We start from the raw sequence: 15,908 nt of genomic DNA, 5'->3' as shown, positions 1-15,908 counted from the left end.
ATTCTGGAGATGAAGAATATATACCCAAAGGAGGAGAGGCTAGCATGAAGATGATCTGCACTTGAGTTCCCAGATGCCAAGGTTCTTCATTTACACGTGGGCCTGCTCAAATCAGCGTTTTTGTTAGAAGTAGATTCAAAACAAAAAGAATGTAGAAATGCAACACAAACACACAATCTGAATACAAAATAAACGTTTACACACCGTTTGTGAATTAAGACGCACAAAACAAAGTGTGACCCAGTAACCAAAATGCCATTACCGTGTATTAAGTCTTAAGATTGATTCACAATGAATATTACAAATATATTATATAATGTACGGTTGTATAGATATATATATATACTATATATATAAAAAATGTGTAATAAATATTTTATATGATCTACTTTTTATTCTACGCATAATCCTGGCGTAATGTTTACAGCTCTTTGGATGCTCTATGAAATATATAAAATTGCTCAAATACAAAAATGAATGTGAATATGAGTGAACTGTCTACAGTGATGTACTCTACAACAAACATGAATATCAGGTATATGAATGAAGTTTGATCTGTTGATGAGAAACATTTCTCATGCAACCACTGCTACAATTGTAAGGCTGATTTAAATAAACATCGTTATTCCCATCTCAAAACTCTACAAACTTTTTTTAAATGGAGAACATTGAACAAACAAAACCAAACTACTCCGTGGACCTCAACTTAAATGGTTGAACCTGAAGTTTTTAAGAACATTAGTAAGCTCTTTTCAGTGAGAATATGGGTGGCTCTTAAAAGAGCGTTGGGGGTGTTTCACAGTATCCGACTGTTCTACTTGGAGATGGTGTACTGGTTTACGGACGTGGTGCCCTCATACACGGCGTGTTTGTGCCAGCTCCCCCCCCCCCCGGCCGATCAAGCAGCGGACGCACGGCGGTCTGGCTCTCTCGGTAAGTGATTGTGGAGCGCTTGTTGTAGTTGAGTCGAGACGAGGACCTTCACCCGGCCCCGATGCGCGCTCGAAGATGGTCGTTGACGAAAGATGTTCATTGATGCCCATCGCCTTAGGAAAGAGATCCCGGTGTTGGCCACCACCACAATGAACTGCTTCAGCACTTTTGTACACGTAGATGGCGACCTACACCAACCTCTCTTCCTGACTTTTCGGCGCTTCTTTTCCTCCTTTCGCGGCCGGGTCTTAGTGACTGCCTTCCTTGGAGCCTTTCTTCGGGCGCTGGACTTCGCCACCCCCTGGTTCAGGCATGACGGACGCTATTTCTTATTAAATTCTCAGAATGCAGTAACTATCCTGACCCTCCTACAGGGGTATTTATTCACTCGCACGACTGCTAATTCTGATAGGATGTGATTGCTTGTTTTCATTGGTCAAACCTATAAACGCGTATTTAATTGGACCATCCCTCCGAGGCATCCCGAATCTGTAACACGAGAGCCAATCAACCCAAGCGCATAAATATAGCTCCACCCACCTCTCCATGTCATTGAACCGACACCCACCCGACTGGGTTTCCTAATTGTTTCCATTCTTTTACTGTCTAGGCACCCACCCGACTGGGTTTTTCCTTTTGTTTCATTTCCCGCTATTTTTATAGTAGTATTTTATATAACAATAAAATAATAGTTTTCGAGAGTAAATATCATGCACAAAGTGTTTAATTTTAAAACCATTATAAATCCCGTTAAGGAAATCACAGAGGAACAAAATGGCGACCCTAAAGCCCATGTCTTCTTAACTGAACATTGGTGTCTACTATGGTGCTTTTTACATTATTGACACTTTTTTTTCCTGTTTAAATATGTTACAGCTGCTTTACCACGATATGTATTGTTACGAAACGTTGTATAAGAATAAAGGTGACTTTGAGGTAGAACTGGTACAGTTTCACAGAAATTGTATATCACAAACGCCTCCTTTGTGGGAAAATATAACCTTCCGCCTTAGTTTTCCAGAACCATACTTATCTGAACATTTTTGTGTTATTCATGAAGCTTTAACTCAGTTTCCATCATGATTCTATATATAACAAAAACTTTTACGCTATAATATTTTTACTTTGTTATTTTAATGAAAAACATAAATGGCACTGCTTTAAAGCATCATTAAAATAACATCCGTAACATCAATTCCGCAATCGGCTAAACCATTATCCATCTAGGAAAAAAAAAAAAAAAACCAACAGTAATCTACTTATTTGTGAAAGGTTTAGTAGAAAATAAATATCATTAGCTCCCCATGTAGAGCATGAAGCATCCAAGATTATCCTTTTTGTGAGGAGTGTGGGTGGCTCTTAAAAGAGCGCCGTTGGGTTTGTTCTTCTGATATTGAGACGTTTTATCCTTCCGAAGCCGTACTAAGGTGCGTCCCTGTCGTTTGATCGCCGTACACAACGTAGTCCATAGCGGTGACTGTTTTCTCTTTGGAGTGCTCGGTTGTACAGGTAAAACGGCGTCCGCGGATCACGTTCTCCAGGGAACACCTTCATCACCCGCGGGTCGCCTCGTAGATCAGACCCGGAGAATGCGCTCGACTCCGCCGCGGCGGATTGCCGAAGCGACGAAGACGAATGGCGGGTTTGGTGATTCCCTGGATTGTATCTCGCAAAACTTTACGGATGACGCGTTAGCGCATCCTTTCACAGAGTCCTTTACCCGCCTTGAACCTCTTCCAGACATGAGTCAAGATGAGCTTTGTTTCAATCAACTGACAAAAACAAATATGACAAAACCTGCTACGGGGTGCGACCTGTTACAGTTGCTTACAGGACCTAACTGAAACCAGCTGCGCGTCCACCTGACTAACACCTCCCCCGGTGGTCAGAGCAGGTGACACATATGTGGTTTAACGCCCATGATCCTGATCTAACGATGTCTATCCTTTGGTTCGTGTTAAAAATAGTATGTTTTGCAAAGCTTAACTGGATGGATATGATTTATTAGAGCATATGAAACTAATATTTACATATGTGCTCATTTGTCAGACACATTTTAACCCCGTGCGACCTTGGGTATAATGTTGTTCCCCTGTGTGTGTGTGCTGGTGTGTGTGTGTGTGTGTACAGTTGTGCTCAATACTATCTCGGACCCTTTGGACATGTGATGAAAATCAACCCAAAAAAAAAAAAAAACACCTGTACATTATGATATAAATATTTTCACTAGTACACTATTGCACTACACTATCGTTCTCCTGGAAATTAGTCTGCTTAAAACTCTCTGAAAGCTATTCATATTCCCGTTTCCACAACAGGAATGAATAGGAGTTAACAATTTCTGCCATCCAGGCAATAATTACAAATTCCAATCAAACAGAAAATGTTACAAGTATGCTTGGGAAAGGGGACGTGGGTCTTATTTTTGCTTTAAGCCGGAAACACACCAAGCCGACGGGCGGCCCGGCGGGCATTTTTCGTGTCGTCGGACGACTAAATCTTCTCAGTGTGTTCCGCACAGTCGCTGAAAGTGGGTCCTCGTCGGCTTTGTAACTGGCCGACTCTACATGTTGAATCGGCGTCGGGACTTGTTCAGTCAGTCGGGCCATCTGGTCATTCTGATTGGCTGTTCGTCCAGTTGAAACCAGTGGCTCTAGAAGAAAAAAACGGAAGTGACGAAGCAAGTAACAACGAAATGCTCAACGGAGGACATACTTGCTTTCTCATTTGTTCGCATTTCTCATGGATTAATTCTCCGTGATTATCATTCTGTGATTATTTAAAAAGATGACAACGTGTCAGACCTTTCCGAAATATCACCAAATCCGTTCTGTGGATAGCGAGACCTGATATACTTTTTTCTTTATATATGTTTTGTATCCCTGTAGCTTCTTCGGTTTCCCGCTTTGAGTAACTACTGCCAAGACTACTGTCACCTGCTGGTTACGGAAAGGTATGCTATTTGGCCGTCGGGTGTCGGGAGAATCGGCTTTGGTGTGTCAGAAAAACTCTGGACCCAGAGCTGCCGACGTGAGCCGACCCTGCAGTCTGCTTTCGTTGCCACTAGTTCATCGGCATCGGCTTGGTGTGTTCCAGGCTTTAAAGCAGTGAGGAGGAGAGACTCACAGCTGGAGAACTACAGAAAACAGCTGAGTCTTGGGGTCAAAAAACACCCTACATCATATGTTGTTTGGAGAGTTGGGGTCTAAAAAAAAAAAAAAAAAATAAACAATAGAAGTCAATGAAAATGCTCTCATCCTAAAACGCAAACATTCATTTGCCAGACACTAACTGGACTTCAAACCGATCAGATGTAACTAAAAAATAAAAAAGAGGCATTTTTAAGCAAAAACTCTAGATAGGTTTGGTGCACACAGGGATAGATAGGTACACCATGTGTACAATTAAAATATACTGCCGGATCTTGTAATGTTGCAGCGCAAAGGGCGCCAGTAAAGGGGTGGAAGTTAGGACGATTCCTAAGGGCCCAGGTCTGATTTAGGGCCCAGAAGAGAGCAAGACCCCCTTTTTCCTTTTCTTATTTGCTTTTCTCTCTTTTTTCCTATACATACATTAAAATGTGTCGCTACGGGCCCCTCATGCACTAAATGTGTATTTGTGTCCGTTTTGACACATAGATTTAATATTTACGAAAAACAAATAATGTATTTACTGTTTGCAGTCAGTCACACCCCTCCCCCTCACAATGTTTGATTCCACCTGCGCTGTCCGAGCTAGATCGCTAGTGTAGCGTCTCTTGCTTATTGCACTTGCTATGATGCAGCGCAGACAGTGACACACAACGCAGGCATGTCACATCAAAAGTCAGGGCATCAAAAACGGCAAAGAAACCATAGAAGGAAAGAGAAGACAGAGAACGCGCCGAAGTCGCACAGTAATGTCACACACAGTTTTGATTCAAAAAGAATGTAGCTTGCCCTATTCCTGTATTCCAAAACTTCCAGAGTTACTTATTTTTGTTGCTACAATGACCTGCTTTTATCAACTAGGCTTAGTAAAATCATTACTGAATTATGATTTACAACCAACAAAAAAATCTCTGCTGTGCTGTCTCCAGGGTTATCATGTCTCGTAGACACAGATTCCAGCGCCTGCGGCACACTCACGTCTCTTTCCCCATGAGTTTCATGATAACTTACAAAAACAAAAAGTAATCTACACGCTTCAAAAATTACCAAAAATCATGTTTGCCGGATAGCTGTGTGTCGATGTTGTTCTGTGAAGTGACAGTGCTGCTGCTACGATCGGATGCTGTCAAAAAACTTGACGTTATGTCTGAATATGAACAAAATGCCCCAGAAAAATGAAGTAATATAAAATGTAATTAATTAAACAAGTGTGTCTGTGAGTAACCATTGCCTATAAGGAGTTTACAAAATAGGCATATTTTAATATTTTATATTAAGAAAACTAAATAGGCCAATAAAAAGATAATATGGGTATACGGTGTGTGTTTGACTTATAGACAGAATGCAGGTGAGTCAGCTTTATGTGTCTGAAGTCAGACACCCGCTCAACTCCTGTAGTATAGGGCCACTTTTCCCAGGGTGTCTGTCACCAATTGTTCTGATCAACAGCATTTACAAGATGCGGCTGCAGAGTATTTTTGGGCAGGTCTGCATAGTTTGCGAATATTTTGCACAACTGCACTGTGACCCGTTGCCTGGTGGGCGAGGAGAGCATTCAGTAAGCTGAAAAACTGATAAAGAATTGAGTCTGAGGTCTGCATGCTGGCAGGATAGACTTTGTCACCTTGCCATACTACTCCATTGAAAGCAAACTCTGGCAAGAAAGGGCGCTGAACTTTGATGATCTGATACATGTTTTTGCCAGCAGAAAGGTCCACGCCCCTGGCCCATGGTATAAATGTGATGTTGAACATAACTTTGTTAGACCTGGATAACAAACCAAGTATTGATGTCTGGTTCCGTACTTGTGTAGTTGCCTGGGACGGGTTTAGGGCCTGGCATTACTCCTGGTGTGTCTTGATTTTGAGCCCTTTGGGCCTAGCTAGTTTTTATTCCTGGACTGATTTAATTATGGGTTCAGTTTCTAGCTGATGTTTTTCCTGATTGAAGCAGTTTGTGTCATGTAAAGTATATGTCAATATGTGTACATTTGTTCTGTTTGTGACTTGCAATTGCGATAATAAGATGTTATCCACTTTTATGTAAAAAAAAGTACATAGTTCATATATTTTTTCTTGTTTGTTGTAGACTTGTGTACTCATCTTTAGACATTTTAAACTATGCGCAATGTGGCTAAGTATCTTTTTTAAAGTATACAGGGCAGTTTTTAGAGGGTTAAATTTTATCTGTTAAAACAACGTTGTAAGGGGGCCCCAGAAATTTTGTTTTCCATAGGGCCCAGAATTTCTGGCAAGCACCCCTGATGTTGCAGGCCCATTTTTTATCTTCCCAGAGATCCTGAACATTTCAAATTGATGGCACTATGGATTCTAATTAAAGTTACCAAAACAGATTGATAAACAAAATATAAAAAATAACTAAATGAAATAAATGAAAATCTAAATAAATAAATAAAATCACTTTTCCGTGCTAGTGAAAATCTTACGAATGGGTCCATGGGCCTGTAACGGTGGGGGGCTCTTCGGGCGCTTTAGTAGCGAGCTAGTTCTTTGGGCTTCAGTGTTGCGAACTTCTTTCAACGGAAAGTAGCTTAAAAGCCAGCTTGAAAAGTCGCTAAATGTCGCTAGAGCTGACGTCACGCGCCCAATTAGACATATTTAATGACGTCATTGCGATTCTATTGCCTTTTTACATTTGTTTGCCCTCTCTGTGCTACATACGCTGTATTTTAATGCAGCCAAATTGTTCAATAAAACAGTTTTCATTTATATAATTTACTGTTTCTGTTGTCCAGAGAATGGGCGAATGAATATGAAATAGTGACTGAAATGCGGCTTTTAATGTGACTCGGGAAGAACGAGTAGTGTCGGGAGTGATTCGTTTAGTCGCGGCATGCGCAGCATCCTGTGGGTTCTGTACTGAAATTAGTTCACCTGTGTTTCGAGTCCTTCTGGTTTTTCGAGTCGTTGTTCATCACGGTGACAGTATCCATCAAGCTTAAACTTATGCAGTCTGAGCCAAACATAATTAACTTAATAATAAGAGTAATAATAACCAACTCTTTATACCCTTTGTTACAACATTCTGTGTCATGGAAAAGGACCCATCATGACAGAGACTTCACACATTTTATTCAATTCAATTCAATTCAAGTTTATTTGTATTAGCGCTTTTTACGATACAAATCATTACAAAGCAACTTTACAGGAAAATTAAGTTTCTAAAATATTTAGCAGCTAGCTGATCAGTGGTGACTGGCATTCATGTGTCATATAGCAGAATTTTCAGCAAAATCAATAAAAAGACGTGAAACAAACAGACCGATTAACACTATTAACAGCAAACTAGTACAACTGTAAGAAGTAAAATACTACAATTTTGAGACCAGAAAAGGATCATGTAACTGTCTAAAGTAAATACTAATAATGATAATAACAATAATAGACTAACACACCGGTTTGTACCGGAAGCTTGTAAATTAACAAATTTCTCTATCCAGTGGCGGTCACGTCACGTGCCAAAATAAACGAAGGATTCTAAAGACTCGAGAGATTGACCTAATCAATTCTGTTTCCGGGCTCAGACTGCATAGGTTTAAGTTTATGGGTCTGTCACATGATGAAAGAACGAATCAAAACCGGAAGACTCGTCAGAGAAGAGGTGAGGGAAGCTAATCATAGACTGAAGAATCCGGGCGGTAAAACAATTAATCATTTCTGGTTTTCTTATAGCATTATAGTTTTGTATTTGTTGTGTAGTGTGATCAACATCTGTGTAAGGTGTAAGAATTGTTAGGGAAGTAACGGCCCGTAACTTTTAATTATATTTTGCTAAAATGAACGAAATGACCGCGAAAAATAAGATTCGTTCATTCTCTTCTATTTTGCCTGAATGAGAAGACTCATGTGGGTCCGAGTCGGGTAAAATGTGTGAGTTCGAAAATTCCCATCACTAGGGCTAGAAAGGGTCTGCAAAGCGTGTATAAAAAAAAAATAGCTATCATGCTAAAAAATACTATTTCCAAAAACATTTCCTTATTCAGTCAATGACTAATTATTAAAAGAAACACGTCACGAGCATCAGTGGCCGAGAGCGCATTCTGGATTAACAAAATAAACCATGAGCTCTTTTTTAAATTCGGGTTATTAGCCTAATGTTTCATTTTGTTTCGTGTACAAGTTTGTTAATATTGTTGCAAAGTATACATGTCAAAGTGTACTTCATCATTCAGCTGAACTGTGCACATTTATTTTCAGACCACTTCTTGTCTTATTTTAATTCATGCGATAAAACGGCAAGTCCCTGCTGAACGGGCTGAATGGACTAATTCAAGGGCAAAAGCTGAAAAATTTCGTATTCATCATTTATTCATTTATGCATTTATTTAACAAAACAAAGCTTCATATTATAGGAAGGATACCTTTCTAAGACATATCCTGGCAGTCATCATGGTGAGGATTAGGTTGCTTCAATCTAAAAAAAAAAAAAAAAAAAAAAAACCAAGATTGGAAAGGAGAATCGAAAAGAAACAGTGAGGAATCGATTCCAAAAATTGTGGAATCGAACAGCCCTACTTGGGTCTTGCCATCGTTGCCAGTCTACTGTATCCCCGGACTATGAGCTGTTAAAAGTACTATGTAACTTGTGAATTGGCTATGTCTGACGTCTGATACTGACGGCTAGCCCATGATCTGTGGCATCTCTAGTTTTCAAGCAGAGGAATGAAGGGACTGTGTGTGTTTTCCAGCTCAAAGATGCTAAATTGTGCCTGTTTCTGAGGTTTTTGCGACAGTGAATGATTATAAACTACTTTTGTATTCGTTATTGGAAGACTTGTTCACATGACTCACTGTAAGAGTGTCGAGTTTGGATTAGACACGATAAAAATATTTCCACTCTGCATCATAAAAGCACTACAAAGCCTGGTCGTGTTGCGAGATGCGTGCGCTGGATTTATAGGTGTAATGACACAGCACTCCGTAAAATATAGAAATTATTCTTTCATCACTCCAAAGGCTGTATTAAGATATATTTAGCAAGTAAACGTATATTGATTACTTTGTAGCTTTGCACAAAAAAAAAAAAAAAAAAAAAAAAAATCACGCATAAATCTCAAAAATTATCTTTATTTGTTACCCACAGTAAAACCAATAATCTGAAGAAAAAAATATTAACGTGAGAATTATGCTAGGTATCCTCCGTTATATTTTTAAAAACTAGTCTCATTATATCAAGGTTTGTTTTGATTAAAGGTCGACACACAATGGAACGCTTCTCCATTCAGATAAAGATAAGTGGCTCTATATAAAGCCTTTGCGTGTTTGCGGAGCAGAAGCGGACTCGGTTTACTTGGCTTGCGCGGGTTTTCTTCGGCTTTCTTGGGCAGCAGCACGTGCTGGATGTTGGGCACACGCCGCAGCATATGAGCGATGGTCACTAGGCCCATGAGTTGGTTGAGCTCCTCGGTCGTTTGCGCACCGCCACGTCTGGAAGGTGACGGGGAATGATGCGGGTTCTTATTGTTGTTCTCTTGCTGCGTATCCAGCCAACTCAGGATCTCCAGGCGGTCCGATACTCGAGCACAGCCTGCCAGGAAGACGGGAGCTACGGCCCCGACGCGCTCTGCGTAGTTCACTTTGCGGAGAAGTCTGGGAACACCGACCGCCGGGGAACTGCAGCCCCAGCTCTGGCGTAAGAAAGAAGATCGAGTCTGTGGCCTCGCTCTCGCCTTGCCGCCGGGTTTTGCCTCTTCCACTCATATTCGTACCTATAAAACTATGTCTTTTGTTACCAAACAGAAAGAAATAACTTCCTGAACGCCGCTATGACTGTCTGTTAAACGAGGTGTGTCAGTTAACCCCTTGGTTGAGAGCTGGTAAGAGTTTAAACCCAATCACTGAACTTCCCTCCAACAGCAACGCCTGAAGCCACGCCCTACCCAGATGGCGAGCGAGGCTGTGCATTCATTTAGACTAAAACATATGAACAGAAAACATAAATCTATTGTAACATGGGTGTTGAATAAGTTTTTTTTTTTCCTTTTTTTTAATGAAAAGGCATTCATAATCACAGTTCAACGTCGTATAGAGCATTGTAGTAAATAAAAAACGCATCCTGTAATAGGAAGCGCTCCTCGTTCTACTCACATAACCTAAGTTTCCCTGAGATGAGGGAAGGCAACTTTGCTTTGGGAATTACTTTATTAACCCTAATTTAAATCACTCCAGTGAAACTGGCCAATGGAGTTCAAGCTAGTGCGACTATCTGAGGGGCTGGAATGCGATTTTTACAGAGGATCCCGCCAAAACACGTGGATTTAAACCGCTTGTTAAAAGGGGGATACTCCACCCCGAAATGAAAAATTTAGTCATTAATCACTTACCCCAATGTCGTTCCATAACTCGTAAAAAGCTCCGTTCGTCTTCGGAACACAATTCTATAGAATATTTTGGATGAAAAACCGGGAGGCCTGTAACTTGTCCCATAGTACTGCCAAATAAAAGAACAGTGTCTAAGGCGTCCAGTTAAAGTAAGAAAAGCATCGTCAAATAGTCCATCTGGTCATCAGTGGTTCAACCGTAAACGTTATGAAGCGACGAGAATACTTTTGTACGTGAATCCTAAACGAAAAATAACGACCTTTATTCAAGCAATTCCGCTCCTCTGTGTCTCTCCAAATCAGTGTAGCGGCAATTTTGTCAACCATCCTGACTAAGTACGCAGGCGGCGTACGCGTCTTCTGTATCGCCGATGCACCAAGGATACGTTTTATTACGGTATTTACGCTTTCGGTTTGTGTGAAAGAAAACAGAGCATCAAGCTGCAGTGGCAGCTGACACAGTATAGTGTGTGTATATATATTATATAGATATATATATATATAATATATATATCTATATATAATATATATATTAGATATATATATATATATATATATATGAATATATTTCCATGGTTTCTTTTATTTTTTTGTGTTATAAAAACGGACACACATTGATGACATGAACAAGGCATTACATTAATGATAAATAATCTACTGTGATAAAATAAAATATCACAAAACAAGACCCTCATGTCAAAAATTATATAATTGGTTATTTGATCAATTTTACTAAAGAGTAATGCCAGCAATTTAACAATTGTCGGCCAAATGGGCGACTGTAAAAAGCCTTTATGAATTACCTAGTGAAAAATAAATATACAAAAATGTATATTTATTTTTCATTTTAAGAATGCTACAAATTTACATATAATTACACACAGTAATAAACTTGTATACTTAGTCTGCTAAATTTGGAACAAAATTTTTGCAGTTAATGCACTTTATTGTGTGGAAGTAGTGCTGAAGTACACTTTAAGGATATACTGAAGTATATTAAATTGTGTTAAAAGTGAGACTATTGCAAGTATAGGTACACTTTAAATAAGGATTGCATGTAAAGACAATATTATTCAAAGATTATACAGTCCTCATCTATGCGGTGACAGTTAAAACACATTTTAGCCTTAATGTTGAGAAATGTGCACTGTGCACAAGTAGTACTCCTAATAAAGTTTTAAATGATATATATATATATATAAATATATATATAGATATATATTGTGTGTGTGTGTGTGTTGTGTGTGTATAGAGTGATCATGTCAGTAAAGAGACAGTAAAGAAAGAGAATTAAATGTTCAACAAATTTTAATAGTATGAAATGAATGTGTTTTAAAAAACAGTATATTGCTATATTTTTACTATATGGTTTGTATAAATATAATAATCATAATGAATAAAATAGATTAATTGGCAAAACGAATTATCATTAACAATAACAATACTAAATCCATTCTCTCTCTTGTGTCCTAACGCAGTACTGAGAGCCTCTTGTGATGACACGCAGCATTAGAGTAAGTTACTGGTTACTCCCTGCTAGCTACACTTCACTGACGTGAATTACTTTCAGTGTGTGACTCATGTGGCTATTCATCAAAGGCTTCACCCACAATACATGTTTTCCACTGGTAAAGTGCTGTCACACCCTTTTGGCACCCAGCTGGCTTAAGTATTTTCTGTGTTAAGTATTTTGGTTTCTAATGAATAACTCCCAACATATTTAACTAATTGACTTGTTTTCCTTTAGTAGCAGGAAGAGGCTCATCAAGAGCTTTCATTTGATTGATTTTTTTTTTTTTTAAAATTTGTCACTTACTCCTTTCTGGTTTCTCAACCCCTCAATATATTCATATTGCAGCATTGTTTTTTTATTAATTAGTAGTATTTTTATTAGTATCTACATTTTATCATTATTATTGCTGCTGCTGCTTTAATAGTTGTTTGTGATTAAATAAATTACAGCTACATTGGTTACAATAATCCCATGCTTTCACATTGCAGCTGTGTTTTACTCACGCAATCATGTTGATGGGTCTTCAAGACTGCATTTAAATCAGAGGGCATATTTTATCCTGCCTGCATGTATTATAGTGGCACATTAGTAAAACCCCTTTTAGACAAGTTTGAGGTTCTATGTGCAGTTTGTCAAAGCCTTTATTATAATTACCTCCAATGCAACCAAAATATAGGATATAGCATATGAAAAAACCCAGTCCCGAGTATTCAGAAGCTCAGAACTGGACCGACGGTTCATCTTCCAACCGGACAGTGCCCCTAAACACACAGCAAGAGTGGCTTCTAGACCAACTCTGTGAAGGTCCTTGGAGTGGCCCAGACACAGCCTGGGATTGAACCCAATCAAAATATTTCTGGAGAAACCTGAACATGTGCATCCTGACCTCAATCCATCCGGACGGAGCTTGAGAGGTGAAGAGATGAAGAGGAAAAGATGACAGATAATTGCCAAATGATACATGAGAGAAGCTTGTCTCATCAAAACAAAAAGATTGAGGCTGTTAAGATGCCGTCAGCTAAATATTTAGTTAATGGTATGATTACTTTTTCAACTCTACTTATTCCAGTTGTTTATTTTATTTAATTAAATTTAACGAAGGTGTGACAGTTCGCGTTTTGGCTTGTGGTCCTTATGGTGTATGGAGTGCAATATTGATGTTGAAAAAAGTAATAAAGCCGGTTAACAAAAAGCCAGCAAAACCGTAAACAAAACCTGCAAAAAAATAGTGTGTTTGAATACTTTTGTCAATGCACTGTTATGGTGGTAATGGTCCTCATCTGTTTCATCCACAGGTTATTATTATATTCTTATTTATATAGTATTATATTACCTTTTTTTTCCAATTGCTAACACACTAAATGGACAGCTCGCATCCAATATTTAAAATGCCACTACAGAGAGCAAAACCTTCTTCTCAAGTCTCCAAAAAAAGTCTAAACACATTTTCGGTGCTTTACACACATGTTTGCATTTCAAAATGGTCACTTTTTAAATGGTCACTGAAACACAGTTCTCTGCATAAGACACACCAATTTCTGACCAAAGTCAAAGCGAACACCAAATCAGAATTGAAACAAAACACCTTTATAAGGGTGACATTTGAGAGAAACTCTTCAAAGAAAACAGAAGGTCCCGATGAGTATATGGGAATTGTTAAGTACTATATATTGATGCACAGTACACTAAATGCAACACTGTTTTCCCATGTTATGGATGACACCATATTGACTGATTTTTTGTTTCTTTGTTTTCAGAGAGTACTGGAAATGGATGACTCATGCAAATACCACATGTGAGTTCATCTTATAGATGAGGCTGGGTTTCAGCCTAGCAAAAGACCAAGGAAAGAAGGGGGAGAGAAAAGAGAACGTCATTGGCCACAGAGCCATTATACAGATGTTCTGGCCAAGGGGTGGGAACATCACAATGTGCGTCTGCCATCTCTCAGGTCATCCATTGTGTCCCTCCACCATCAGCCCAACTTGGACCAACACAGACCCATATTTCTCACCTTTCTGGGACAAACTTTCACAACAGTTCCATACCACCAGAGCGTAATGAATGATGCAGACCAGCAAAGAAACCGCGTACGTTGGTAAACACTGTAAAAAATTACAAAAGCGAGGTAACTTAAAAAAATTAAGGGTAATTGTGCTCAAAGCATTTTGCGTTTTAATCAACTTCCACTGATTAAAGTTTTGCCAAAAAATCAATTGTGGAACGTTGATTGAAACTGCTAGGTTTAAGGTAGGTACTACCTTCCTCAGTAAGACATCTCACTAGTCAATCCTGGAGTTGGTTTAAAGTTACAAAGGGGGGTTGAGTGGAACTTTAAGAACTGAGTATCGAGAATTACAGACCGGAAGTTTCACTAAACTCAAAAAAAGCTCTGCAGCAAATTACCTTATGGTGTTTAGGTTGGTGTTTCCACTTAATTTTCTTCTTTTAAGTTACAGTTTCAAATGATGAATTCAAACTTCTTCCACAGATTTCCTGGTATGGCCTTCACTTTAAAAATCAAACACAGCGACTGTCAAACCATACTGTAAACACAAAAAAGACAATTTTTGACAGAAAAAAAAAAATATTTGAGTTGACATTTTGGCCAAGCGGGGAAAACACATTTTCTGTCCAGCATGAAATGCAAAAACTTGGACTTGGCTATAGTTGCTAATCCAGTCATCCGTCAAATAAATAAAATCAAATGCAAAAAGAGGGGACAATCTTGAAGATGCCTTAAAGTGCTGGAGGAAAACATAACAAATGCTCCTTAGTGCTCAAACAAAATTGTTCGCAAACGACGATCCAGAATAACAATCTAAAATGCAGCAGCAATAAAACGACTTTCAGAGTTTTCAACATGTTCTAGACGGTATCAAGTATTAACACCTGTGACAAACACCAACTTAGTCATGATTAAACCTTACCTTACGACTCAAAACTGTCTTTGGCATGTTACACGTTATACATCTACTGAACTACAGACAGGAAACAAATCAGTACTTGCACTTTTGACTTAGCCATATGAAACTGCAGCTACTTAAAATTTAACAAGTTTGTTTCTCTGAAAGGACTGGGACTCTTGCAGAGCATTGGTGGTCAAGGCCAATAAACACTTTCTGAATGGTTTCAAAAGTGTATTTTAGTGTCTTTAGGATACCTAATGTTTGAGGCATAAATCAAGCCAAATAGGAGAGCAACAGCTGTAGGGAGGTTCTGAACAGTTTATCCAGCACAACTTGCTACTATAGAACTACAGTACAGGCACCTTACATTTATGGGTGTTGGAATGGGATGGTGGCTAGGTCATCTTCAATGACAGTATAAGTACCCATCTTCATCCCTTGTGTGTGTGAATGTTTTCTGGGTCTGTGTCCTGCCATCAGGAAAAAAAAACCAAAAAACACAAAAGACAGAAATCAAACACACATTTTTAAATTGATTGAAGTCTGCTGGACCACAAAGAGGTTTTTTTATATTGTTTGGTCATTTCCCATTGTGTTTGCTTGGATCTAAAACTTATTTAATTGTTGCTGTCAGACTCATGCACTGAGAATGATTCAACTTGGATTATCTCAATAAATACATTTTTGCCAACACTTTGTCTCCTCCTTTCTCCTCCTTTCAGAGAACAGTAGCAGAAGTTAGTTTCGAACACCATACCAAACACTGTTTTTCTCTGTTACCGCATCTGGTCATACCTCTGCTATGAGTGTATATGTTGTAAAAAGAACTGATAACACGCTTAATCAGGCACATGACTTCATGAAGTTTCTAGACTGTTTCCCTCATAAAACAACGGTAGACCCTGAGGAGCTGTAGCTTTTCTTTGTAGCAAGCAACATCTAGAAGCCTGACTGACACAGAAAAAGATATATATGCATGTTATATTCAACCACAAAACTTAGGGACTTACCTTTTAAAGTAACACTGCTCCTTTTTTTGGAAATAGGCTTCATGCCTCCACTCC

At 38.9% G+C, this 15,908-nt stretch overlaps 1 pseudogene; it reads right to left on the bottom strand.

Moving 5' to 3' along the window:
* Window positions 1-2,486: 2,486 nt before the first annotated feature.
* LOC122137837 lies at window positions 2,487-9,802 on the bottom strand (annotated as a pseudogene).
* Between the last annotated feature and the right edge of the window lie 6,106 nt (window positions 9,803-15,908).

Source organism: Cyprinus carpio, chromosome B7 (genome assembly GCF_018340385.1).
Source record: "Cyprinus carpio isolate SPL01 chromosome B7, ASM1834038v1, whole genome shotgun sequence".
Classification (NCBI taxonomy): domain Eukaryota; kingdom Metazoa; phylum Chordata; class Actinopteri; order Cypriniformes; family Cyprinidae; genus Cyprinus; species Cyprinus carpio.
This window is presented reverse-complemented; position numbering and strand designations above follow the sequence as displayed.